This window comes from Ruditapes philippinarum, unplaced genomic scaffold, assembly GCF_026571515.1.
Source record: "Ruditapes philippinarum isolate M1 unplaced genomic scaffold, ASM2657151v2 ctg2328_1_1_1_1, whole genome shotgun sequence".
NCBI classification, from domain to species: Eukaryota; Metazoa; Mollusca; class Bivalvia; order Venerida; family Veneridae; genus Ruditapes; species Ruditapes philippinarum.
The window spans coordinates 10,042-37,016 of NW_026856099.1; the positions used below are offsets into that span (position 1 = coordinate 10,042).

Consider the following 26,975-nt stretch of genomic DNA (forward strand, 5'->3'; position numbering starts at 1 on the left):
TCTTGAAATAAACAAATTTACTACGATATTGCCGATGTTAGATTTCTTTTGGCGGGAAAGCATTACAGTAAGACTACCTTAAGCATATATGCATTAAAGTGTATGAAACTATATCTGATGAAATATTTTTATAAAATTTAAAAATAGTAAAATTATGCTGCTTTCATAATGTTATGGTTGATTCTTGGAAGAAATTTTAAAGTAGAATGTTTCTGTTATTTAACACACATGAATATTGCAAGTGAATTGAATAAAATGTTCAGGAACAACATAATATGCTGCAGTTTTTAAGTAATATTTTAACTATTTATAAATGATTTGAGCCGTGTTATGACAAAACCAACATAATGCGTTTGCGACCAGCATGGATCCAGACCAGCCTGCGCATCCACGCATATGTTTCTGTCTTCAGGTAACAACTATGTTCAGAATGACACAGGAGAGAAAGTGGAAGTGATATATGAAAAAATGTCCAAATCAAAACATAATGGAATAGATCCTGAGGTAATTATTCTTTGGGGGTCATATGTTACAGTTGAAAATCTTGTCAAGAAGCATAAAGCTTAGAGCTTTAATATTAAAAAAATTGATAAGTAGCTTGAGAATAGGGATAGTTTACAAATATCTTTAATGTATGGTGCTGGAGGGACTAATGGCCCCACATCTGGTGTAACAGCTTTTACAAGACTTAATATTGCAACACATTTTGAAAAATCAACTTGTTAGAAACTTGACAAAAGTATTACAAAAGCTAGATGCTTATTTGTTGGCTGGTAGCATTGTTTATAGGTTGTCTACCAAGTTTGTTCACATTATGCCCCTAGGGTAAAAAAAATTTATAAACAAAACAAGAATATGTTCTGTATTATGGATAGGAAATAATTAATTATGAGCATATAGATCAATTATGTAAGCTTTTAAGCAACCTTGATTAATTGTATTGGAAAAGAAGTGTATAAATATAGTTAATCTTCTTTTTCCTCATTATAATTGTTTAGGTTAGGTTAGATCTGCAAGGAAAGCAGGTATTCTAATGGAGTGAGACTTAAAAAATGATTGGAGCACTGCACTAAATACGGTATTCCGGTGTGGCGTGAATTATGTCAGACCCGTGAGAAACGTAAGACTTTACGTTCTGCGCATGCGCAGGTAGTTGTCGGACGGGGCCGTGAGAAATGTAAGACTTTCTGGTACAATTGTGTGTTAACCTCGTTTAGAAGCTCATTAGTTAATCTAAGTGCAGTTCTTCCTTTTATTCATGAGCATAGAGATATTTTCTACGATACCAACTTTTATTTTTCTGTGACAACGTATCGTGTGGATTAAATATTGTCCAAATCAGTGGCAGTCTTTCGACATCGTTCGTTCCCGATGTCGAGTTGATGGAAAATCCTGGAAAATCGAAGAGCTTTGATCAAGGTAAGCTTGTTTTGATATTTTATATTAGAATGTGGTTATTTCAAGCATCGATGAAAGTATGTTAGTTTTTATTAATGCTTACAGGTACTGTAGGCCATGTCAGTCTGTTTTATGAAATGGGCGGTATGTAGCTCAACCTTTCGTTTCTTAATTTTGTTTTAGCCGACCAGCCAGCCGACATTTGTAGATCTAGGGGTATGGCACACTTAAGTTTACTGATATATTGTCTAATTATATGTATTTGATTTGAATAAGTGTCGGCTCGGCCCTAACATACTCGGCCTCGAGTCAGCTCGGCCCTATTCCAACTCGGCACAGATCAACTCCATAGTCAACTCGGCCCACTTAAAAATTTATTAATCTGATTATCAGTGTTAATATATTGGTTTGTTTTATCACTCTCTGTTGTTGGAACCATATTTTTGATATATAGAAAATACATGGTTGATGTCGGGATGGAGTAGGTTTATCCGGTGAGCGAGAAAGTGTATCTTGGCGAGCTTTAGCGAACCAAGATTCACTTTTGCAGCGAACCGGTTAAACCTTCTCCATCCCGACATCAACCATGTATTTGATTTATCCTGCTTTAATCATGTTTTTATAATAATTAGATGGTTTCATTCTTCTTTCTCCCCGATAAAATAGCATCTATATGTAGTTTTGTTTTGCTGCTAAACACGTGACGTAATCATATGACGTAATGACTGGAGATAGATAAGTTTATCCGGCAAAGCTTTATCCAGCTGATGATATAGACAGTAGCAGGATAAATGGACTTATTCACAAACGTTGAAAGACGTTTTCTTAAATTATTATTACATTTTTGGTAATAGAGTTTTCAATGATTTGGGATATATGAATTCATTACACTCCATCCTTGTGACATTGCAAAATACATTGCCTGTTGATAAATGCATTACATGTTGTTTTATGTATACAAGATAAATAAAAAACATTTAAAAATATTTTATATAATAAGTAAACAAGTTTATATTTCTTTTTTTATTGAAGATCACTTTACAAACAAAAAGCATCATTTTGAAGGGAACACATTTGTATTATATTAATTTTTATCATGCAACTGCGATGATAACTGCTCGATAACACTTGACTGATAATTATTTTTGATATCAGGTTAGTAACCTGATATCAAAAATAAGCTCCCCCCATTTTAACAGACTTGTTTCAATAGCTTATTAGCCTTTAATCCAACAATTTTATCTAATATCCTGACAAGTCTATTTGTTATTTTATTCATTTTCAATTACGAACAGATTAGATAGCGAAAAGTTAAGTTTTAAGCACCAACTTAATGAAGTGACGTCAAAATTTATAAATAATTTCCAAAATGACATCATCGATATTCACTTCATATTATTTCGATAAACATAACAAACAGGCCAGGCGATTTTCTTGGAGAACTTGTAAATATTTACTATCTGCCAGATTGTTATATTGAATTTATAAGTGATCAGCAAATTGTTTCATGCATGTTTATTTTTGATTGCCGGTTTGACTTTGAAACTGAAATTATGCCTGATACTGAATGTTTGACTTTGACATGTCAAGGAAAAAGTTTGAAACAGCTTGCAGTTATCAGAAAAAGTTATGTTTTTTTTCAAAAGTGGGCCGAGTTGGCCTGTGCCCATTTGACCCGAGCCAAGTTGGTAGAGGGTCGAAATCCCCCCCCCCCTTTATATTTATTAGTAAGTTATTATCAAACACACATTTTGTAAACCACTATCCCTAGTATGGTTCAGGTAGTAAGATAATGCAGCAGTCTAATATTTATTAAATTAAAGCAACAAAGTTTGAATCAGGTTTCGCTTAAATATTTAATTTTTTTCATTAATCAACACTTATTTCTGTAGCACCAAGGCTAAGGGACTTTGATTATATTGAAGTGTATCCCTGAAAAAAGAATTAAATTCAAGTTATGTTTACAGTTAAAACATGTATAGAGTAACTTATACTAGGCTTTAGGGGAGCTAATTCTAGAAATATTGATGCTAGAGTCCAATTGAATTTTTCTTTGAAATAATGCAGTTTTCCTTATGTACACCAGCTGATTTTCTACCCAAAGTGGAAATTTTAGCAATAATTTTTACCTAAATCTAAGGTCCCTTTCTATTAAGTGAGAAAAATAACTGGAGTCCCATATTATGTGAGTGATGATAAGGAACATATATAATATTTGAAGTTAAAAGTTAAAAAAATGAAATATCAAATTATATTGCTGCACTAAAACTGAATAGTACAGATGCCAATGCATGAGTGAGTAGCACTGCTCTACATATACTCAAGCTAAAAATAAATTTTGAATTCACCAGCATGCAGCCCTTGTTATGTCGGTTAAGTCGAGCCAGATAAATATTAGGCCCACTATTTTTTAATAAAAGTATACTTTTGGCTCTTAAAGCGGCATGCCTCCAGATGAGCCAAAATATTCAAGAAAATAAAACTTGATAAAAATGTAGAAAAGAAAAAATGTTTTAAATTCAGGTACATATACAAATGATAATTTTCATGTTATGATTAAGGACTGGATTTTGCAGTAATTTAATAAAGTCAGTGTTTACCACCATATCTCTTACTGTCTTACTAACACATTGCAAGGTCCTAGGGCTATTTTTGCTTATATTGATCTCCTTTTTGGAAAATTTATGTGGATTGCAAGCAAATTTTGTAAAAAAAAAAAATTGTTCACTTCACAACATTTCACATTTAAAATTTTAAATACTTTTTTAGAGCTTTCATTAAAAATAGGATGAATTTGCAAGCTGTTTTAACTTGTTTTGCTTTTGATAAACCTATCCAACACTATTTATTTTCAACTTTCAACCACAAGTATATACAGGACTTAAAAAATACATGTGTTTGCAAGCATTAAAGATAGTTTATCAAGTGGTCATATATAAGAGGTTTTGGTATTTCTTTTTCATACATGTGTAATTTTAATGCAAAACAGGGGCTCTGACTGCAGCCAAGTGGTTTAGCTTGCTGACCCCTCACAGTCATATGAGGGATATTTGAGGAAGCTATACAGCTTACATGGGACCGGTTAACCATGTAGAATGTGTACATTGTACATGAAAGAGCTGATCCTGGTTTTTCATTTGCATATATGAATTATGCAAGGAAACAAAAATGTCATTAATTATTTCTTAATATTGCTTGAATATTGGATTCCTTGATCTTTTTTTTGGATCTTCTGTATGTTCATTCAGCTAATATAAATTGTGCACACAAATAACAATGCTTGATCTGCTTTAAAGATCAGCTTATTAATTTGGTATAAATCCACATATTGAATATTCTCAAGAATAGTACAATATTATATGTTACTTTAGATTTTGTGAAACCTGACCTAACCAGTTAGCAATTATAAGCTTAACAAGCTAAAAAGGATAGAATTTGTTAGCCTTAATTTGAATTTGATTCCCTAAAAGAAAGGTGCATAGCCCTCACAGTATAGTGAACACTGTAAATATTTTCACATGTGAAGTTTGATAGTGCATTAATTATAACAGATAATAATTATGATTTTTAAATATTAGGACATAACAAAGGATCAATCCTTATTAAACAAATGACATGTGATTTTGATACATGGTGAGAACTTTTCGGAAAAAGTGGCCGAATAGCTGAGGTACAATATTTCTAAGGGTCCTGGGTTTGAGTCCCATCATTTTGCATTACCTGTGACATAATTATGGTTCCCTTTCAGGCGACATGATATCATGGTTTATAGCTCAGAGTCAATTTATATCCTGTTCTGTTGAACAAATTTCAATACCGTATAGTTTGGCTGAATGTCACATTCACTCAGTTAGTACAGACAGCTGTGAGATAAATGTGTAAGGGGTTAGATAGCTGAGTCGGTATAGCTGTGGTAGTTGTTAACCTGTGCAAATAATCATGAAGCCAAATTGTTATAGATTTCTTTAGCCAAATTAATAAAGTTTAAGCAAATGGTACGATGTAGGCAAAGAGTAAGGTCTGTGTCTATATGAGGCTCATGTAAGGCATAATAAAGTTCTGTTAGATCTCAATTAATTCCAAGCAAGAATCTACAAGTAAGCAGATGTCTGGATATGAAGGTCTTATTGGCGCAATTGAACACAATAAATAAAAATGTCTCATTATTATTTTATTATTATGTTACATGTATATGATTTTTGCACAATTATTACATTTTGTGATTTTCCTTAGATAATTTAGGTTGTTTCATGCTACATGTATATGGGTACTTTTTGTCTGTTAAGCATATTTGCAGAGTTATACCCCCTTTCTAGCTCACATTAGCACAAAGTGCTCAGAGGTGTCAGATCTTTTGGTTAGCAGTATGTCTATCTTTTGTCATCTGTCGTTTGTTGTTGTCCTCAATTTATTAAAAAAACGCTACTATAGACCACATGATGGATTTTGACCAATTTTTACAGGAATGATTCTTAGATGGTCCTCAAATAAAGTAAAAATTTCAAAAAAAATCTTCTTCTCTAAAATTTCAAGGTATTTTGTATTTTGCATGAAGCATCTCCTTGTGGGTCTCTACAAACGTTCTGTAAGTCTGACATACCATGATACCCCTGGACCACCCTGGGCTCACTAAGTTTCTATAGACTAAAATACTTCAGTAAAACAATCAATTAAGCTTTGTGTAAAATTATAATGCCAAAATCTAAGATATTTGTTATGAAGACTTTTGTATCAGACAGTGAGTCACATCAACAAATATTTGGAATTTATGCAGTCTGGAGAAAGAAACCTTAATATATGACTTCATTATTGTTGTAATAATTATACATAGTTACTCCCCTTTGATAAATGATCCTCATTGACCATGCTAATTGTTTAGTCGTATAACAGTTAGATTAAATAAAACATCAGGTAAAGGGGTTTAATACTTATAGATTTAGTTCCATTTAATTTGACTTTGAATAATTAAAATGATTATTGTCATTTGTTAATGTGTACACAAATATTATAAATTTTCTTATTGACACTCACTGTCAAGGGCGTAGCTGGGTCATTTTAAATATACGCACAAATGTTTACACAGGAGGTCAATAGGGCCCCCTTGCAGGTCCAGGGCAGGGCCCTGGATGGGGTAAAGGGGTGCAGCTCCCAAAAGCTCTATGGATTTAGACATTTAAGGATGATTCGAATATTCAATTTCACGTCCATTTAATATCACATAAATGTGGTTTATATCCTAAAAAAAGGCAATTTTATTAAAGGCATATTTCACCCAGGGATCTACTAAATGCTGCCTGTTCTAGCACTGTGTCAATTGCTCACATTTGAATAAGTGATAATGTTTTATTTTTTATCATTGGCCCTGTGAAATACCTTTTGTGTTGTGCCAAAGGGGGTCATTGATTTTCCCAATATGCATAGAGTAAAAAATTAAAAAATCTTTTTTTAAAGACCCCAAAGAGCTAGAGCTAAGATATTTAGCATGAAACATGTTCTAATGAGTGTCTACCAAGTTTGTTCAAAGAAAAGCCCTGGGGTCAAAATTGGCCCCGCCCCGGGGGTCATTGATTTTCCTTTTATGTATGTAGCAAAAACTGAAAAAATCTCCTTTGAAAAAACCGAAATAGCTAGAGTTTAGATATTAAGCATGAAACACCTTTTAGTAAGTGTCTGCAAAATTTGTTCAAATAAAACCCCTGGGGTCAAAACTTGCCCCGCCACAGGGATGTCATTGTTTTTAACTATATGTGTATAGTAAAAATCTTCTTTTAAAAAACCCAATGACCTTTAGCTTAGATGTTTAGCATGAAACATCTTCTTATGGGTGTCTACCAAGTTTGTTCAAATAAAAGCCCTTGGGTTAAAATTGGCCCTGCAGGTAGGGGGGGGGGGAGAGATTATTGTTTTTCATTATATGTGTGTAGTAAAAACTTAACATGAAACAGCTTCTAATGTGTGTCTTCCAAGTTTGTGAAAACAAAAGCCCTGGGGTTTAAACTGGCCCCGCTCCGGGGGCCTATATACAGGTGAGCAACCTCAGGGCCACCATGGCCCTCTTGTTTATTTGTAAAATTTGTGCACATTACTCATTTTAAACCAGTATGAAACTTTGCAAGATAACAAGATTGGACTTAAGGCAAGTACTTTCACATATTGTACCGGGTTAATGTTTTTTAGCTCCACTATACGAAGTCTTGGTGCAATAAAATTTTGTTCACTATAACTTTTTCGGGAAATGGATATCTCTAGCACCAATATTGCAAGAATTATCTCCCCATAAACTTAGATTTTTTTACTTGAAATATGTTATTTTTTGATATAACTTTTTTAGTTTTAAAGGTATCTACCTCAAACTTCAAATACTTATTCCTTATCATCTATTACATCTTATGTGACAAGGTATATAACTCTTGAAGCAATATTTACAGATTTATCTGTCTTTGAACTTAGGATTTTATTTAAGAAATATTATAACTTCTTTTATTTTAAGGTATCTACTTCAAACTTCAAATATATATTTCTAATCATTACACACAATCATGTTATGTGACAAGGTTCATAACTCTAGCATGACTATTTCCTGAATTATTGCCCTTGAACTTGGAATTTATGTTAACATAAATGTTATTTTTTTACTTTAACTTCATACATAATTAAACATAATTGATTTTTCTTTCATAGTTTTGTCTTCCTTACTGCGTCCAGTAAGAAAATATAAAAATTTAGTTGTTCACAATTATTTCTGAATATAAAAGAAATGCATTTTTATTTTACTTTAAATAGGGGATATTCCAGGTTTTTCTATAAACATGATAAATACGGTATCCGGACAATTCCCCTCCCGGACGATTCCCCTGCTAGTAAATTTGAATGTTTTTTCACAACCCGGACAATTCCCCTCCCGTTATTTTTTTACGGCGGACAATTCCCCTCCCGTTCTTTTATCAACCAGGACAATTCCCCTTCCGTTCTTTTAACAACCCGGACAATTCCCCTTCCGCTGTTGTCAGAGCGTACAATTTCCCTCCCGTGGCTGTTGAATATATATATTATATAATATTGCTTATTTGAAAGGTATATACATTTTTGCAGCGGCAAAACAATAAAAGAACAATTGATAAGAACCAAAAAGCAATTAAGCTGTAGATTCTTGCAAAGAATATATCATGCACATGTTATAGTAAATTGAACTGTCATCATCGTCATTATGATTAGAAAATCATATTCACCATATTGAATCAGTACATGAAGTCCTAACACAAAATATCAGTGATCATTTTGATTTTATATATGATTGAACACATTTGTAGGAATATTCTCCTTCATTTTTAATTGGTTTTGCAATCAAGGACACATTTAATTAAGGGCGGCAATGATTAAAGATTTTTTATTGACAGTTTGTTTATCTTAAGCAGCGGCGGCAATGACTAAAGGCGGTATAATGTCACTTTTGTGAAATAATGATTGTTAAAAGTTCCGATCTTTAACAGTTTATTGTTAAGAGTAAAAACTGTCATCTTTAATAAGTATGGTTATAGATTTTTTTACACGCAATGTGAAAAAATGGGAGGGGAATTGTCCGCTCCGCTAAAAAATGGGAGGGGAATTGTCCGCTCTGCTAAATTAACGGGAGGGGAAAAGTCCGCCCTATTAAAATAACGGGAGGGGACATGTCCGGGTTGTGAAAAGAATATGGAAGGGGAATCGTCCGGGAGGGGGATTGTCCGGGATTCGATAAATACAGTATTAATTTTCATCAAGTGGTATCAAAAGAAAATTCCTGAGTGGTGGTAGTCATGTGTGAAATATGATAATTTTCATACCACAAGATGAAAATAAATTCTTTACTTATAGAAAATTTTTCTCTTTATTATATGCTTTTTCTCTTTTTTGATTTGTGTACTGGCATAATTTAGAAAAAAAGTAAAATCCAGCAAAATACCAGTTAAGGTATGAGCCCCCTAATGGGCACTATAAGGAACTATAAAATTGACAACATAGGTCAGTTATATACCTTAAAAGACACAAGAATGCAAAATTTAAACAAAGTTTACCGTATGGTTTGCGAGTTAGGGAGATTTTTCTAAAGTAAAACTTGGCTATTAGAAGGGCTCTTTGTTTAGAAATGAGAAACTCTAATTATTCTATTATATAATCATTATGAAATAATGTTTTCCTATAGAAAATATTTTAGAAACAAATAATAGCATTCAGCTAACAAATGACCCAGCAAAATTATTGTTTCTACTCAAATTGTTTGAAATATGTATATAAATGTTACCCTACCCCACCCAATTTAAGTAGTTGTTTGATCATTTTTCTACTTGGAGGGCCTTATTCAAAATATCCCTAAAATTTACTCAAATCAGGGGCTGTTTTCAAAGTTTGCATAAATTTTCTTAAAAGTATATTGGATACACTTGTCAAATATAAAATACTTTTACCGTCTAGTTTTTATTTTATTAGACTTTGAAAATATCAGGTACCATATTTTATAATAAATTTGGCACAATTTAGCCAAAAAATACCAATAATTATTTTATAATTTAAATGAAACACTTTTTTCTTATCAAGAGTGATCTGAGAGACACAAAAAAATGTTCAAAGAAAAAAAAAGAAAGAAAAAAAAAGTTGCCTCTTCTGGGGCTTGAACCCGCGCCCCTCAGTTGCAATGCAGTTGACAGTAGTTCTAGCCTATTTGAGTACTCTTCAAAGTGGAGGTAATGCATTAGGTGGTTCATACCTTAAAATACGGAAAAAAATGTTTCACTGCAGTGAAAAATATTCTTTTACAGTGAAAATAGGGAAAATGGATATGCTTTTTATTTCATCAATATTTCTCAATATTTCATTTATAAGTATATCATAAAAATATTTATTAATTTCAGTGAGAACAATCCAGTGTTACAAAAAGGTGTCATTTTCGGATAGCTGAGATTACAATTAACAAATATTTCACTTCTAGATAAATGTAGTGACATCAATACAGGTAATAGACGTGTTATTTATGAACCTCTCTCTAGAGCATAATTGGGGGGAAGCAATACATACCAAACACAGGAAGAATGTAGGACAAAACCCCACCAGTTAAAACCCCACCACTCAAAATTTTATAGAGTGGACAAAACCCCACCACTAAATTTTATAGAGTGGACAAAACCCCACCACTTAATTTTATAGAGTGGACAAAACCCCACCACTTCAGTGGACAAAACTTTCTTGTAAACATGTTAAAAAACAAACAATTGTGCATCAGCAGAAACTCAAAAGAATGTGTGAACAACTCATCAATAAGGAGAAGACTGTCCGTCTTCCACACAGGAAGTGTCATTATGACAGGAAATAATGTCTAATACTAGTGACTTTGAAATATGTTATATCCTGTGTATATTCTATAATATCTTGTGTAACTATCTTCTATAAAAATTGTTTGATCATGAAATTTGCCAAATTAATGAATGGTAGGTCATTCAAATTATGGTTATCCTCAGGATATTTCTTTTAAAAATAAAACTGGTAGCATTATAAAAAAATCTAACCTGTTTTTTGACCCATGAGAAATGTAAGACTTTTCTATTTTTGTACATTTTCTGAAATGTTGAGAATTTTTTCTTGCTAAATACATTAAATTTGATGAAAACAACCAAAATCACAACTGAATAGGATATGTGTCTGCTATTAAGAAATATTTTTGAGATTTTATATGTATTCTTTGATATTCCCCTTGAAATTAATGAAATCTAGCCGTGAGAAATGTAAGACTATCAAAAAATGCCCATCTTAGAAAGTTTTGAATGGGTAGTTTGCCTCTGTATTATACTTACTTCTGTTAAATATGGATTGTTATCATAATTGCCAATTCCTGACTGATGAATATTTACCTTAATGCAGGTGTTTTTTTTCAAAAACAGACAAATTATTGAAGAAATACCAGTTTTTTGGCCCGTGAGAAATGTAAGACTTTTCTGTTTTTGTACATTTTCTGAAATGTTGATGATTTTTTTTTACTGAATACATTAAATTTGATGAAAAACAACCAAAATCACAACTGAATAGGATATGTGTCTGCTATTGAGAAATATTTTTGAGATTTTATATGTATTCTTTGATATTCCCCTTGAAACTAGTGAAATCTAGCCGTGAGAAATGTAAGACTATCAAAAAATGCCCATCTTAGAAAGTTTTAAATAGGCAGTTTGCCTCTTATTATTTTTTTTCTCTTAAATATTGGTTGTAATCTTTATTGCCAATTCCTGACTGATGAATATTTACCTTAATGCAGATTTTTTTTTTCAAATAACAGACAAATTATTGAAGAAATACCAGTTTTTTGACCCGTGAGAAATGTAAGACTTTTATATTTTTGTACATTTTCTGTAATATTGAGAATTTTTTCTTGCTAAATACATTAAATTTGATGAAAACAACCAAAATCACAACTGAATAGGATATGTGTCTGCTATTAAGAAATATTTTTGAGATTTTATATGTATTCTTTGATATTCCCCTTGAAATTAATGAAATCTAGCCGTGAGAAATGTAAGACTATCAAAAAATGCCCATCTTAGAAAGTTTTGAATGGGTAGTTTGCCTCTGTATACTTACTTCTGTTAAATATGGATTGTTATCATAATTGCCAATTCCTGACTGATGAATATTTACCTTAATGCAGGTGTTTTTTTTCAAAAACAGACAAATTATTGAAGAAATACCAGTTTTTTTGCCCGTGAGAAATGTAAGACTTTTCTGTTTTTGTACATTTTCTGAAATGTTGGTGATTTATTTTTACTGAATACATTAAATTTGATGAAAACAACCAAAATCACAACTGAATAGGATATGTGTCTGCTATTGAGAAATATTTTTGAGATTTTATATGTATTCTTTGATATTCCCCTTGAAACTAGTGAAATCTAGCCGTGAGAAATGTAAGACTATCAAAAAATGCCCATCTTAGAAAGTTTTAAATAGGCAGTTTGCCTCTTATTATTTTTTTTCTCTTAAATATGGGTTGTTATCTTTATTGCCAATTCCTGACTGATGAATATTTACCTTAATGCAGATTTTTTTTTCAAATAACAGACATATTATTGAAGAAATACCAGTTTTTTGGCCCGTGAGAAATGTAAGACTTTTCTCTTTTTGTACATTTTCTGAAATGTTGATGATTTTTTTTTACTGAATACATTAAATTTGATGAAAACAACCAAAATCACAACTGAATAGGATATGTGTCTGCTATTAAGAAATATTTTTGAGATTTTATATGTATTCTTTGATATTCCCCTTGAAATTAATGAAATCTAGCCGTGAGAAATGTAAAACTATCAAAAAATGCCCATCTTAGAAAGTTTTGAATGGGTAGTTTGCCTCTGTATACTTACTTCTGTTAAATATGGATTGTTATCATGATTGCCAATTCCTGACTGATGAATTTTTACCTTAATGCAGGTGTTTTTTTTCAAAAACAGACAAATTATTGAAGAAATACCAGTTTTTTTGCCCGTGAGAAATGTTAGACTTTTCTGTTTTTGTACATTTTCTGAAATGTTGATGATTTTTTTTTTACTGAATACATTAAATTTGATGAAAACAACCAAAATCACAACTGAATAGGATATGTGTCTGCTATTGAGAAATATTTTTGAGATTTTATATGTATTCTTTGATATTCCCCTTGAAACTAGTGAAATCTAGCCGTGAGAAATGTAAGACTATCAAAAAAATGCCCATCTTAGAAAGTTTTAAATAGGCAGTTTGCCTCTTATTATTTTTTTTTCTCTTAAATATGGGTTGTTATCTTAATTGCCAATTCCTGACTGATGAATATTTACCTTAATGCAGATTTTTTTTTCAAATAACAGACAAATTATTGAAGAAATACCAGTTTTTTGACCCGTGAGAAATGTAAGACTTTTATATTTTTGTACATTTTCTGAAATGTTGAGAATTTTTTCTTGCTAAATACATTAAATTTGATGAAAACAACCAAAATCACAACTGAATAGGATATGTGTCTGCTATTAAGAAATATTTTTGAGAATATATATGTATTCTTTGATATTCCCCTTGAAATTAATGAAATCTAGCCGTGAGAAATGTAAGACTATCAAAAAATGCCCATCTTAGAAAGTTTTGAATGGGTAGTTTGCCTCTGTATACTTACTTCTGTTAAATATGGATTGTTTTCTTAATTGCCAATTCCTGACTGATGAATATTTACCTTAATGCAGGTTTTTTTTTTCAAAAACAGACATATTCTTGAAGAAATACCAGTTTTTTGCCCGTGAGAAATGTAAGACTTTTCTGTTTTTGTACATTTTCTGAAATGTTGAGAATTTTTTGTTGGTGAATACTTTAAATATAATGAAAACAACCAAAATCACAACTGAATAGGACATGTGTATGGTTGAGAATTTTTTTTGAGATATTACATGTATTCTTTGAATATTGCCTTTGAAACCATCAAAGTGTAGCTGTAAGATTATCATAAAAAAATGTCCATCTTTAAAACTTTAAACACTTAATAACTATCATTATTTTTTGTTTTGTTTTAATATGATTGTGCTTGTCATCTAATGCTGATTCCTGATTGATTAATATTTTAACTTAATGCATATTTTTGATAAAGCACATTTGTTAGAAAAGGGGTATTTGAAAAGCAACATATTTGGAGTTATGGGACTTTGATTTAAAATTGCTTATTAAGTTGAATTATTTCAAAACTGAAAGGTATCAATGTGAAACTTGGAACACAATATAATACAATCTATATGTATTGTCAATCATTACAGATATGTTTAACTTTTTTTCTTCTTAAAATTATCTTTTTAAAAGTATAAAAGATATCATTCATAATTAATCTTGAAATACTTGTTTGTATGATGACAGGCACTTTGTCAACATTGCTTATTATTTGAAGGATGATTTCAAAACAATTAAAGCTATCAACTTGAATTATTGATTATCTTGCCAAGGCTTAGTTATAAGGCAATGGATGCTATTATCCTAAAAGCAATATATATACTTAAAAATGTTATGCTCCTTATAAAGTTGTTTTATAAAAAATTGTTATTAAAAGTGATGCCCTATACAGATGACTGTTGTTAAATTTATTTTCTCTCTAATTTTACAGAAACAGCAGCAGATTATAGGCAAAGGAAAGCTATTTCTGGATCTTTCGCAAAATACATGATGTACAAATATTCTGCAAGAAACATCAACCTGACAAAAAGGAAGTGGTGTAGATCTGTTGGTATATCTGCATATTGTTGGTGATACAAAATGTGTAATATGAAAACATTGAAGAAAGACTTGACAAATGCAAAATATGTGATGCAAGAATTCAGTATAAGTAAAATTACCAGATTTTCATTTCAAATGAAAAAGAATTGTAGCCCACAGGATCAGTCCTCATCTTTAGTCAGTGGTCAGGCTTAAAAAGTATTTTTTTCCAGAAGACACAAGTGCAAGTAAAAAAGGCACATTTCACTTTTTCCACTTGAATTATGTTGGATTAAATTAAGAGTTATCAAAAAGTATGGAAAATATAGTTAATTTGGCAATTAATGTTTAAGAGTGCCAAAATGACAGGAAATGTTTCTTTTCCTTATTTTGTCAATATTGAATTGTATGATACTTTTGATGAAATGACAATAAAACTGTCAGTGAAAGTAAATTCAGAGAATTTTGATAATAAACAGACCAATTAAAGTGAACTAAATGTGGTAAAGAAGACATTATGGAGTTAACAAGGAGATACCAAAAGTGTAAATGAATGTACTAACAATAAATTACATCTATATTATTTCATAGACTCTGTGAAAGGATTATAGTCAGATCTGAATAGGAATCATAAGATTATAACATGTTATAACTGAAAGAAAGCTGAGAAACACCCATCATGGGGAAAAGTGTATTTGACATTTACATTCATATTATCAATTGTTAGAAACGCTCAAGTATTGACATGTAACACCTTAGTAGGTAATCTTCTATTTAACTTGGTTAACCTAGGAATACTAGATCAATTCATACAACCTTCAGTCCTTTATCTTCATGATTTATCATGAGGGGATCCAGGCAGATAATTCAGTGATAGACTATAGCTTCATTATTTTTTTTCCTATTTTGTTAATATCTATTCCATAATATTGAAATACAACAATAAAACAATAATTATAGGACCTTATCTATTGCATTGTCAACTTTTTAGCTCGACTATACAAAATACATGTATATGGAGAGCTGTCCTACTCGCCCCGGCGTCTGCGTCCAGATTTCAGATTAAAGTTTATGTGCAGTAAAATACATTTCACTATAACTTTGTCATTTCTTAAGGTATCAACTTCAAATATATGTTCCTTATCACCAACTTCATCTTATGTGACAAGCTTTATACCTCTAGCACCAATATTTTCAGATTTATTTTCCCTTGATCTTACAATTTTCCTTAAAAAATACTATTTTTTACTGTTACTTATTTATTTCTAAAGGGATCAACCTCATACTTCAAATATATGTACCTTATCATCATCCCCATCTTATGTGACAAGGTTCATATCTCTTGCACCAATATTTTCAGATTTATATCCCCTTGAACTTACAATTTTCCTTAAAAATATTATTTTTACTGATACTTATTTATTTCTAAAGGGATCGACTTCATACTTCAAATATATGTACCTTATCATCATCCACATCTTATGTTACAAGGTTCATAACTCTAGCACCAATATTGCAAGAATTATCTCCTTATAAACTTAGATTTTTTTACTAGAAAAATGTTATTTTTTACTTTTTAAGTTTTAAAGGTATCTACCTCAACATTCAAATTATTTATTCCTTATCATCAATTACATTTTATGTGACATTATGCTCATAACACTTGAAGCAATATTTACAGATTTATCTCTCTTTGAACTTAGAATTTTCGTTAAGAAATATTATAACTTCTTTACTTTTTAAGGTATCTACTTCAAATATATATTTCTTATCATTACACACATATTGTGTGACAAGGTTCATAACTCTAGCGTGACTATTTCTAGAATTATTCCCCTTGATCTTTGAATTTATGTTAACAAATTTTTTTACTATAACTTAATACATGATTGTACATAATTGATTTTTGTGTCGCCATATAGGCGACATATAGGGATCACTTCTCCGTTGTCTGTCTGTCCGTCCGTCACAAAACTTGTCCGGACTACTCCTCATAAACTACTGGTGCAATTTCATCCGAAATTTACAGGAATGATCAGTACCAAGTCTAGTTGTGCATATTAGCAGCATTTTCCTGTTCAATGATTTTTGTCAGAGTAATGGCCCTTTAATAATTTTTAATTTTGAAGTTTGTCCAGACAACTTCTCTTATACCACTAATGCAATTTCAATGAAACTTTACAGGATTGATCTGTCGCTCAAGTCCTTGCGCATATTGCACGGGTTATCTGGTTGAATTATTTTGGCCGAGTTATGGCCCTTTGATAAAAGGTGTTTTTTTCTGTGAGTTGCCAGATACGCCAAAGCTTGTCCAGACTACTCCTCATAAACTATTGGTGCAATTTTATCCAAACTTTACAGGAATGATCAGTACCAAGTCTAGTTGTGCACTGTCCATCTGTCTGTCAGTCTGTCACAAAATTTGTCCCAACATGAAAATGGCCATCATTAGACAACACATGTGATTACTGATCGCTCTTGTTCTTTCATAGTTTTGTCCTCCTTATTTTATTAGTCGAGCTTGGCTGTCTCCTGTGACAGCTCTTGTTATTGTATTAAACAATAATGCTTCATTCAGTTTTACATAAGAAACAATTATAGTTGTATACCAGGTAAAGCATATTTGAAAATATGTAAAGATGACTAATTGAAGCTATTGAAGCTGTCATCAAAATGCCTTAACAGTTGCGATAAACCATAAATTCATCTGATATTGCTGTGTTTTACCCTGAACACTTATGTCTAGGGTTAGGACACACTTTGTCTGACACAATTGAAGTACATATGTATCATTTGTTATTTGAAACATAATCATAAGCACTACGACTAGCATTATTTCTGGTCCAGACTGGAACCCGAGTAGAGCCACTGACATTCCTTAAGCTAGCTATTATAGCTTCATTACATGAAAGAATCTAAAGTCCCTGTCAGGAGTCGTATCCACAGTGGTAACGGGCTAGTGGTTTAAAGTCAACAACCATAACCACTCTGCCAGAGATGTCCCCTGATAAAAACTTCACACATTGATAGAGACCATTTTGAAGAATTACAGTGCCAGAGAATCACTACTTTACCTTGTTTGAATTTTTTAATTAGAATTTTTTTTTACGAAAAAAGAAATAGAGGTATTCACTATTGTTGCAGTCATGGCAGTGTTCCTGTTGTTGTCCGCAAACTTACACCTTGATCATAACATTACTAAGATCCTGCTGTATTGTCCTCATACTTTGCCACAAAATGAGCCTTGTCACAACATAATGGGTTTGCGACCAGCATGGAACCTGACCAGCCTGCGCATCTGCACAGTCTGATCAGGATCCATGCTGTGCCCATTCAGTTTCTCTACTTGTAATAGGGTTTGTAAGTGAACAGCATGGATCCTGATCAGACTGCAGTAATGTGCAGGCTGGTCTGGATCCATGCTGGTCGCAAACCCATTATGTTGGTTTTGTCGTGACACGGCTCAAATATCTTTGGGCAGGGCCTTGAAGTAGACTAGACAAAAGTTGACCTTCATTCATAAATGATCCTGACCTTCATAGTCAAATGTCAAAATTTTGATTTATTTTGCTATTAGTGGCTATAACTTTGATAATTTTGAATGGATTTTCTTCAAACTTGAAAACAACAATCTGTTAGGATAGACCTTCAAACTAATCAGACACAACTTGACCTTCACTCATAATGATCTTGAACTTGAAGGTAAGTTATTGCATTGACCGTCAAGGTCAAATTAATGAAATCCATATAACCAGCTATAACTTTAAATGACATTGACCATCCAGGTCGGATGATTGAATTTCGCTTACATTTTCTTAACTTAGTCATTTATTTATGGAAATGATTCATAACTTAGTCATTTATTTATGGAAATGATTTATACTTAGACAAAACAAGTGTGACTAAACAGATCAGTTAAACTACAAAAATGTGCATATTACTAACCTATAATTTTATTAATATTATTATTTAAATATTCAAAGTGCTTGATAGCTTAAAAAGGATTTTTCTCTAGGTGAAATGTGCAAATTTCTGTTTTAATGATTTTGCATTAAACTTTGGTTGCTACAAACCACTGAATGTATTCAAACTGGAACCAGTCATACTGGTTATAACATAAAATTCTTACACCAGCTGTCAGTACAGATCTGAACATCTAGCTTAAGCATAATTGTTTTCGGCAATATGCTCTGCAGAGTTTTCTGTAAACAGTTACCCGTGAGCTAGAAATTCCCTTTAAAGCCAGGGGTGTAAGCAAGGTTTTTTAGCACCCGCGCAAACAGTAGATTATCCTGTCTGATATGCAAGAAATTGTTGTTGTGACATGTTTACCAATACCTCTAGCATGGATAATTCAGATCTGATAAGGAAAAAAATACTCTTAATTTGAGACTATCTAGCAAGCAGTTAGCATCTAGGACAAATACTGATAAATATAAAGTATATAAAATGTCTAAGTATACTTATATTATAAGTTTTATTCTGGTGCAAGCCAGAAATGATGTCTAAGTGTATGTTCTTTCTTCACTCCAGTTATGGTTGAAACTTGCCATATGACTTCTCCAGTGTCAGTTTTATTATAAACCCACTATATCCCGCGCCCCTAAAGATAGTAAACAGTAAAATAACTTACTTAAAATTAATATATTAATTATTGATAAGATTAATTTTTGTACAACTGTTTTGCTGATTTGTGTTTTGATATATATGAAAGATCTGGGTATTTATTTAATATTTGGTATTCGACTGGTATGTATAAGTACCAGGCAGAAACGAATATAAAAGGACATTTCGAAGAGAAGATGTGCACCTCTTTCCAAGCTTGAAATATGGTATTTCCAGGTTATGTTTCTTTATTACATACTTATAAATAAAATGATGAGAAATATTGATGAAATTAAATGCTTATTTTCACTTTCCTTATTTTCACTGCAAAAAAAAATATTTTCCACTGCATTGAAACATATTTTCACCGGTGTCTTGCCAGACTAATTTCTGCTATATTCAGCCTTTCATATTGTGATGTCAATAAAGAGAAATGCATATAATAAACAAGTAAATTTAAGTATTTTCTATAAATAGTTTGTAGTATGAACATTATCATGTTTCACTTGTGGCAACCACCACTCATGAAATATTTATGTTTATACCACGCAATGAAAATAAATATTGTATTTATAGAAAAAACTTGGCTATCCTCTATTTCTTCAGTTATAATTTATAATGTTTATTACCTGACTGTAATGACTTGAAAAGTGAAAACTTGATTACAAGTCTAAAGATCATGTTTATGATTGTAACATGTTTTTTTGGGGTTATACATTATTTGGAAATATAAAATGTTGAGCACCTATAGTTTGGTGCTTAAAATAAATTTGGTACCCAATCATTCCTGCAATAGTGTATTCTGCAACCAGTGATGCTTGAAAGAATGTGTAGATCTCCTCTGCTAAAACGAAAGATCTAGCATGTAAGTTTATAGGACAGCACAGTGCAGTTAAAAGGCACAGACACTTGGGATGTAGAGCTCGTGTGTGTGTATTATTTTAGAACTTGAAATATGATTTTTTTTATGCCACCGCAGCATCTGCGATGCGGTGGCATATAGCGATTCACCTGTGTGTGTGTGTGTGTGTTTGTGTGTGTGTGTGTGTGTTATATAGATTATATAGTGAACTTAAAAAATCTTCTTGTGAAAAACCACTTGTCCAATTTCAACCAAACTTGGCATGATTGATCCTTGGGTGAAGGGCTTCCAAAGTTGTTCAAAGAATTTCATTCCATGCAGAAATCTGGTTGCCATGGCAACCAAAAGGAATTATAAGAATAAATTTAAAAAATCTTCTTGTAAAGACCCAGAAGGCCTAGAGCTTAGATATTTTGCATAAGGCATTGTCTGGTAGACTTCTACCAAGATTGTTCAAATTATAGCCCTGGGGTCAAAATCGGCCCCACCCTGGGGGTCATTGATTTTCACTATATGTACATATAGTAAAAACTTAAAATACCTTCTTGTAAAGACCCAAAAGGCCCAGAGCTTAGATATTTTGCATAAGGCATTGTCTTGTAGACCCTTACCAAGAGTGTTCAAATTATAGCCCTAGGGTCAAAATCGGCCCCACCCTGGGGGTCATTGAATTTCACTATATGTACATATAGTAAAAACCTAAAATACCTTCTTGTAAAGACCCAAAAGGCCTAGAGCTTAGATATTTTGCATAAGGCATTGTGTAGTGAACCTCTAGCAAGATTGTTCAAATTATAGCTTTGGGGTCAAAATCGGCCCGCCCCTGGGGTCATTGGTTTTCTTTATATGTATATTGTAAAAACTTATAGTAAAAACTTTAAAAAAATTTCTTCTAGCAATTGACAATGCTAGAGGTTAGATATTTTGCATGAAACATTGTGTAGTGAACCTCTAGCAAGATTGTTCAAATTATAGCCCTGGGGTCAAAATTGGCCCCACCCCCAGGGGTCGTTGATTTTCACTATGTACATATAGTAAAAAATTAAAAAATCTTCTTGTCTGAAGGTACAAGGCTTAGAGCTTTGATATTTGGTATATAATATCATCTATGGGTCCTCTACTAAAGTTGTTTTAATTATGCCCCTAGTGAAAAAATTGCCCTGCCCTAGAGGCGATAGTTTTCCTTATATGTATAAAGTAAAAACTTGAAAAACCTTCTTCTCTGAATTGACAAAGGCTAGAGGTTAAATTTATGGCATGAGACTTTGGGAAGTGAACCTCTACTAAGATTGTTCAAATTATAGCCCTGGGGTCAAAATTGGGTCCGCCCCGGGTTCATTGATTTTCATAATGTACATATAGTAAAAATAAAATAAAAGCTATTTTTGTCTGAAGGTACAAGGCATAGAGCTTTGATGTTTGCTATATAATATCATCTGTAGGTCCTCTACCAAAGTTGTTCAAATTTTTCCCCTGGTGTCAAAATCGGCCCTGCCTTAGGGCAGTGATTTTCATTAAGAACACATAATAAAAACAGAAAATAAAACAAATGTTTTCTGAATGGGAGGAAGCTACAGCTTAGATATTTGACTTGAAATGTTGTTTAGTGGACCTGTATCAAGATTGTTTTGAATTAAACCCTTGGGTCAAAATTTTGCCAACAGGGACAGTGACCTACTTTCTTGTCCTTTGATGTACAGCAATGAAATTTTGACCATGTGCACAGTTTTAGTTGTAAAATTGAACTTTTATATCAAGTGACCTAGATTTTGATTATGTGACCTACTTTCTTGTCCTTTGATGTACAGCTATGAAATTTGAACCATGTGCACAGATTAAGATGTAAAGTGAACTTTGATATCAGCTGACCTAGATTTTGACAAAGTGTCTTACTGTGTTGTCCTTTGATGTAGTCATGAAATTTAGGCTGTCGTCTGCTTATCTTTCTGCAAGGGAATGCTAGCAGTTTATAGTAATACGTTGGTTTTGCATTGGTACCGGCTCATCCAGACAATAATATACGAGGTTAATAAAAGACCCGTTCTTCAACAGTATTTGTTCCTACACTTCTATTTAGTGTTGTATTAATGCGGTGGCATAGCATTTTCTCAAATGCAATCTTGTTTCAAAACAGCTTATATTAATTTTTTTACATATATGATCAGTACATGTGCTGGGATTGACAAAGATATATATCTTATTTGGATTTTAAAGGCACCTCAAGTGTCTGTGATAAAAGGTATCTATCACAGGGACACAGCCCAGTGTTGGGATAGTGTAAGAAAGTAATTCTAAAAAAATATATATACTGTATATATAATAAAGTCTATATATTATATATACAGTATATTTTTTTTTTTAGAATTACCTTTTTACACTATCCCAACACTGTGCTGGGTCTGTCACAGTGTGGTATCTATAGGTTTAAAGCACCAGCCTGTTCAAGTATTACCCTATGTAAAATTAATTAATACCCGCTGGTGTTATTATTTATCACAAAACGTCTGTTGATAATTTCTTAACAGATCATAAGGATTATTTGAACGGATGCAGATCGTGGCCGAGATGATCGACTCGGTCGAGTTCATTTAGGGCCGAACAAGATGATTTCAATTTACTACTCGGCATTTGTGTAATTCACTCATAGATGGACAGCAACATTCACTACTGTATGTTTTTATTTTAAAAACATAAGGAGTGGTCCATTAGTTACTTCATATTTACTTCATAGTAGATCTATGCAAAATATAAAAATCCAAATTAATTTGTAGAAAATCATGAACATCCGAGCGGCTATTTTAAAGCCGAAACATTGATTAAAATTGTTATTATTTACACGTAAAAACAGTCAAACTCCTTCGCTTTAACCATTACTTTATTGATGCAATGAAATATTGACAGTATTTAATTTAATTGCAACAGCAAATGTTCTCCACTAAAATAGTCTTACGTTTCTCACGTCTGACATTTTTCACGACCCTCCCGTGAGATTCGTAAGATCTTACATTTTTCACGGGTCTGACGAATCTCACGCTACACCGGTATATACCTGACAAGGTGCTTGAATGATAAAATGCTACAGTCTCGACTTTTCACCTAACGGAATGAACGTTAAAACGTCTAATTCATCTCTTCACACTATTTTATATACGATAATGAATGAAAAATGTAAGAAATGGCGGGAAAAAAAATTTGTTCATATTGTGATCATGATTTTTGCAAGCGTCTAGAGATACTGCTACAAACACTGAATTGCGTTAAATTGATTCTAATTCTGTGTATATTATATCCGCTATTTAGTGTATGCAGGGGTACGTAGCTGGTTAAACCGAGTGTGGTCATTGGTCGGAGCACTTGTTAAAGAACCTGAGATTACAAATACAGAGGAACCTGTCACTGAAGAACATATTTCTGAATGGGACAGGAAAATTAGGGCTGCTAGAAATCACTACTTGATAGAGGTAAGGGATTTAAAAAAAGAAGTACACGTAAATAATTAAAGCATTTTAATGACTGCTTTTGAATTGTATCACTTGGCTGTACAATATATATTTGCCAGCTTTGGAACTACTATCCAGTATAGTCTATATTGGATGGTTTAGACTTGGTGTGCATGATCTTTCCTGCTGTATGCAGGATTAATTTTTGATTTCCATACAAAATACTTATTCAATGTAACTGTTTGATTGATTATTTAATTATGATTTTGTAATATAGAATGACGCTTCATTTAATCATTAGTAGGAAAAATGTAATCAAAACAGAACATAAACTATTTAACAAAACATTGTACATAAACATACATATATTATCAACAATTTCTTAGCAATCTTTAATTTGAAACTATGAAAAATTTAAGACTTGTGTAACTGTTCTATTTCAAAAAGTAGAATATACATAAGTTAGAATATAATTTTCTTTTCAGGTAGTTTAAGTGTTGGACATGCTTTCAAAGGTCAGAGGGACAGAAATACGTGATAATGTAAAAAGAAACATGGGAAAGTAAGATTTTTGTAAATTCTATTGCATACTTATAATCTATACTACACTGGAGTTTTAAAGCGGTCTTTTAAATTTTCAGCATTTATGCTAACTTTTTATTTTTGTTAAAGCTCACTTGTAAAAAGATAGAAAAGTTGTTCATTAAGTCAAGATAACTTTCAAGATATCTAAAGGGCAGATAACCATGAAAAACATTTTTGCTTGTTATTTTTCCATTTTTCATAAATTTCTTCTTTTTTTTCAGTGAAAATGATATAACAAACGCCATTGGACATTTACATATCCTCCAGACAGACGAGGGGTGGTGAGAGAAGGTCATATATCTAAAAGCATCACACCTCCAAATTCGTGCTAATATTCATGGATATTTAAAAGTATAACTTTGTGAAGTAACTAAAAGGAAGTAAATTATACGTTAGTGACAATTATCAAAAGGAGGTCAAAATATGCAAAATAGCACTAAATATTTTAGTAATGCTGTAGAAATATAGTTAAAATACTGAAAATCTGTCATTAATTGTTGAAACATTATTATCCGAATCTAAATTATAACATTTTCATTATTTTGTTTGATAAGGCAAACTTTGATAGAAATATACATACATTGTTTTGTTCATTAATATTTGTATATGTTTTCTTAGTTTCATTCATGTCATTGTTTTTGTAATATTTTTTGTTTTGTTGTTAACTTATTTTATGTTTTATTTTGTTTAATTTATGAAAAGTATTTAGACTTGCAGTCAATTTACTAAAACTGTATGTATCAGCTTTAAATTGCAACTTTTATTTTAAATAAAAAAATCAAAACATACATGTAAAAGGATATTTTTGCTTTTAGTTTTTATGCCCCCGGGCATATAGTAATTGAACCGTCCGTCTGTCCGAGCAAACATTTTGGGTTTAGGGGCTATATAACAGTAAAGAGAACAAAAGGTTCATTCCGTGATCAAAGGGTTTATGGGCTAGTAGCCCTTAAGAAAACAAAGAAAAAAGCCCCTAAACCCAAAATGTTGGAACGTCCGTCTGTCCGTACAAGGTTAACCTAGAACGGCAAGTTGGATTTTTCTTAAGTTCTACCTGTACCTATTGCTTCTTAGTTTACACACTTACTAATCAATACAAAGTACATGATCTGGTCAAGTTACATAACTATGGCTTCTATATTTACCAAGTTATTGCCCTTTTCAGCACTGAAATGAATAATGGTTAACCTAAAAAGGCAAGTTGGAAATATCTTAAGTTCTATCTATACTAATGGCTTCATAATTTCCACACTTACTTATCAATACAAAGTACATGATATTGCCAAGTTATATAACTGTGTCATCCATATTTCCCAGTTATTTCCCTTTTTTCACTTTGAAAATAGGGCCTTGTATGGTTAACCTATTCCGGCAAGTTGGATTTATCGTAAATTTCTCTTAATTGCTTAATTTATTTAATGATATCTTGCATATTTGGTAGGTGGATACCTTTAATGGTCCTCTAATTTTTGTGGAGTAAGTGGTCTCTAGGGTCAAGGTCACTGGTTTAGAAAATAAATTAAACATTTTTGCTCATACAGCCTTTATTTTTTGGTTGATGTCTTTCATGTTTAATACAAACATGCCAAGGGAGGTCCTCCTTCTTTGGGTATAGTAAGGGGTCATTTGGGTCAAGGTCAATTTCACCAATGTCAAGGTCACCAATGTTAAAAATAGATTTTTACAGGTGTATTAACCATATTCTATAGACAGATGTCATTTATAATTGATAGGAACATAAAATTTGACGGAGTTAGTGGTCAGTTGGGTCAAGGTCACCAGTGCTAAAAATAGATTTTTACATTTTTGCTCATACAGCCTTTATTTATTGACAGATATATTTCATATTTGATAGGAAGATAACTTGAATGGTATTCTTCCTTTTGATTGAGTGAGGGATCAGTGTGTCAATGTCACAAGTGTTGAAAATAGATTTTTACACTTTTGCCCATACAGCCTTTATTAGTCCCCTACCGGTTTAACCGGAGGGGACTTTAGGTTTACCCTCCGTCCGTCTGTCTGTCAGTCCGTCCGTCCACAAAACTGGATCCCGCGATAACGTAAAAAGTACTGAAAATATTTTTATGAAACTTGATATATGGATAGATGGCAGTATGGAGATTATGCACGTCTTTTTTTTCTTCCTATGTTGAAAATTCTGGTTGCTATGGCAACAAATAGTCTGAAAATATGGCAAATTTAACACATAAACTGGATCCAGTGATAACTCAAAAAGTACTGAAAATATTTTTATGAAACTTGAAATATGGGTAGATGGCAGTCTGGAGATTATGCACATCTTTTTCTTTTCTTCCTATATTGAAAATTCTGGTTGCTATGGCAACAAATAGCCTGAATTTCAAGATTTCTGATTTAAATTTTTCAGCTTTTTCACTATATGTTCTTTATTTCTTAAGGTGTTTACTTCAAACTTTAAATATAAGTTTCTGGTCATCAACCACATCATATGTGACAAGGTTTATAACTCTAGCACAAAAATTATCAGTATTACCTCCCTTGAACTTAGATTTTTTAGGGGGAAAAAATTTTGTCTTTTTTAAATAACTTCTTTATTTCCTAATGTATCTACTTCAAACTTCATATATATGTTTCTTATTATCACTCGACATTTTTGAGAAGGTTAAATACTCTAGCAAGACTATTTCCAGAATTATGTCCCCCTTGAACTTAGATTTTTTTCGAGAAATTGGTATTTTCACTCCAACTTCTTCTTTCCTTATAGGATTTACTTTAAAATCCCACATCGTAATAATATGACAAGGTTGTATAAACATAATTTCCTTACTAGGCATGGAAACTTAACACATTACTGTGATATAGACAAACTTAGAACTCAAAAG

The 26,975-nt window shown here is 32.0% G+C and overlaps 1 long non-coding RNA gene across 1 annotated transcript; it reads left to right on the forward strand.

The window, feature by feature from the left end:
• Window positions 1–388: 388 nt before the first annotated feature.
• Window positions 389–24,607, forward strand: LOC132745395 (uncharacterized). Its single transcript, XR_009627832.1, has 4 exons — window positions 389–504; window positions 23,390–23,550; window positions 24,015–24,091; window positions 24,336–24,607. It is a non-coding gene; the product is annotated as an uncharacterized LOC132745395 (long non-coding RNA).
• Window positions 24,608–26,975: the final 2,368 nt, after the last annotated feature.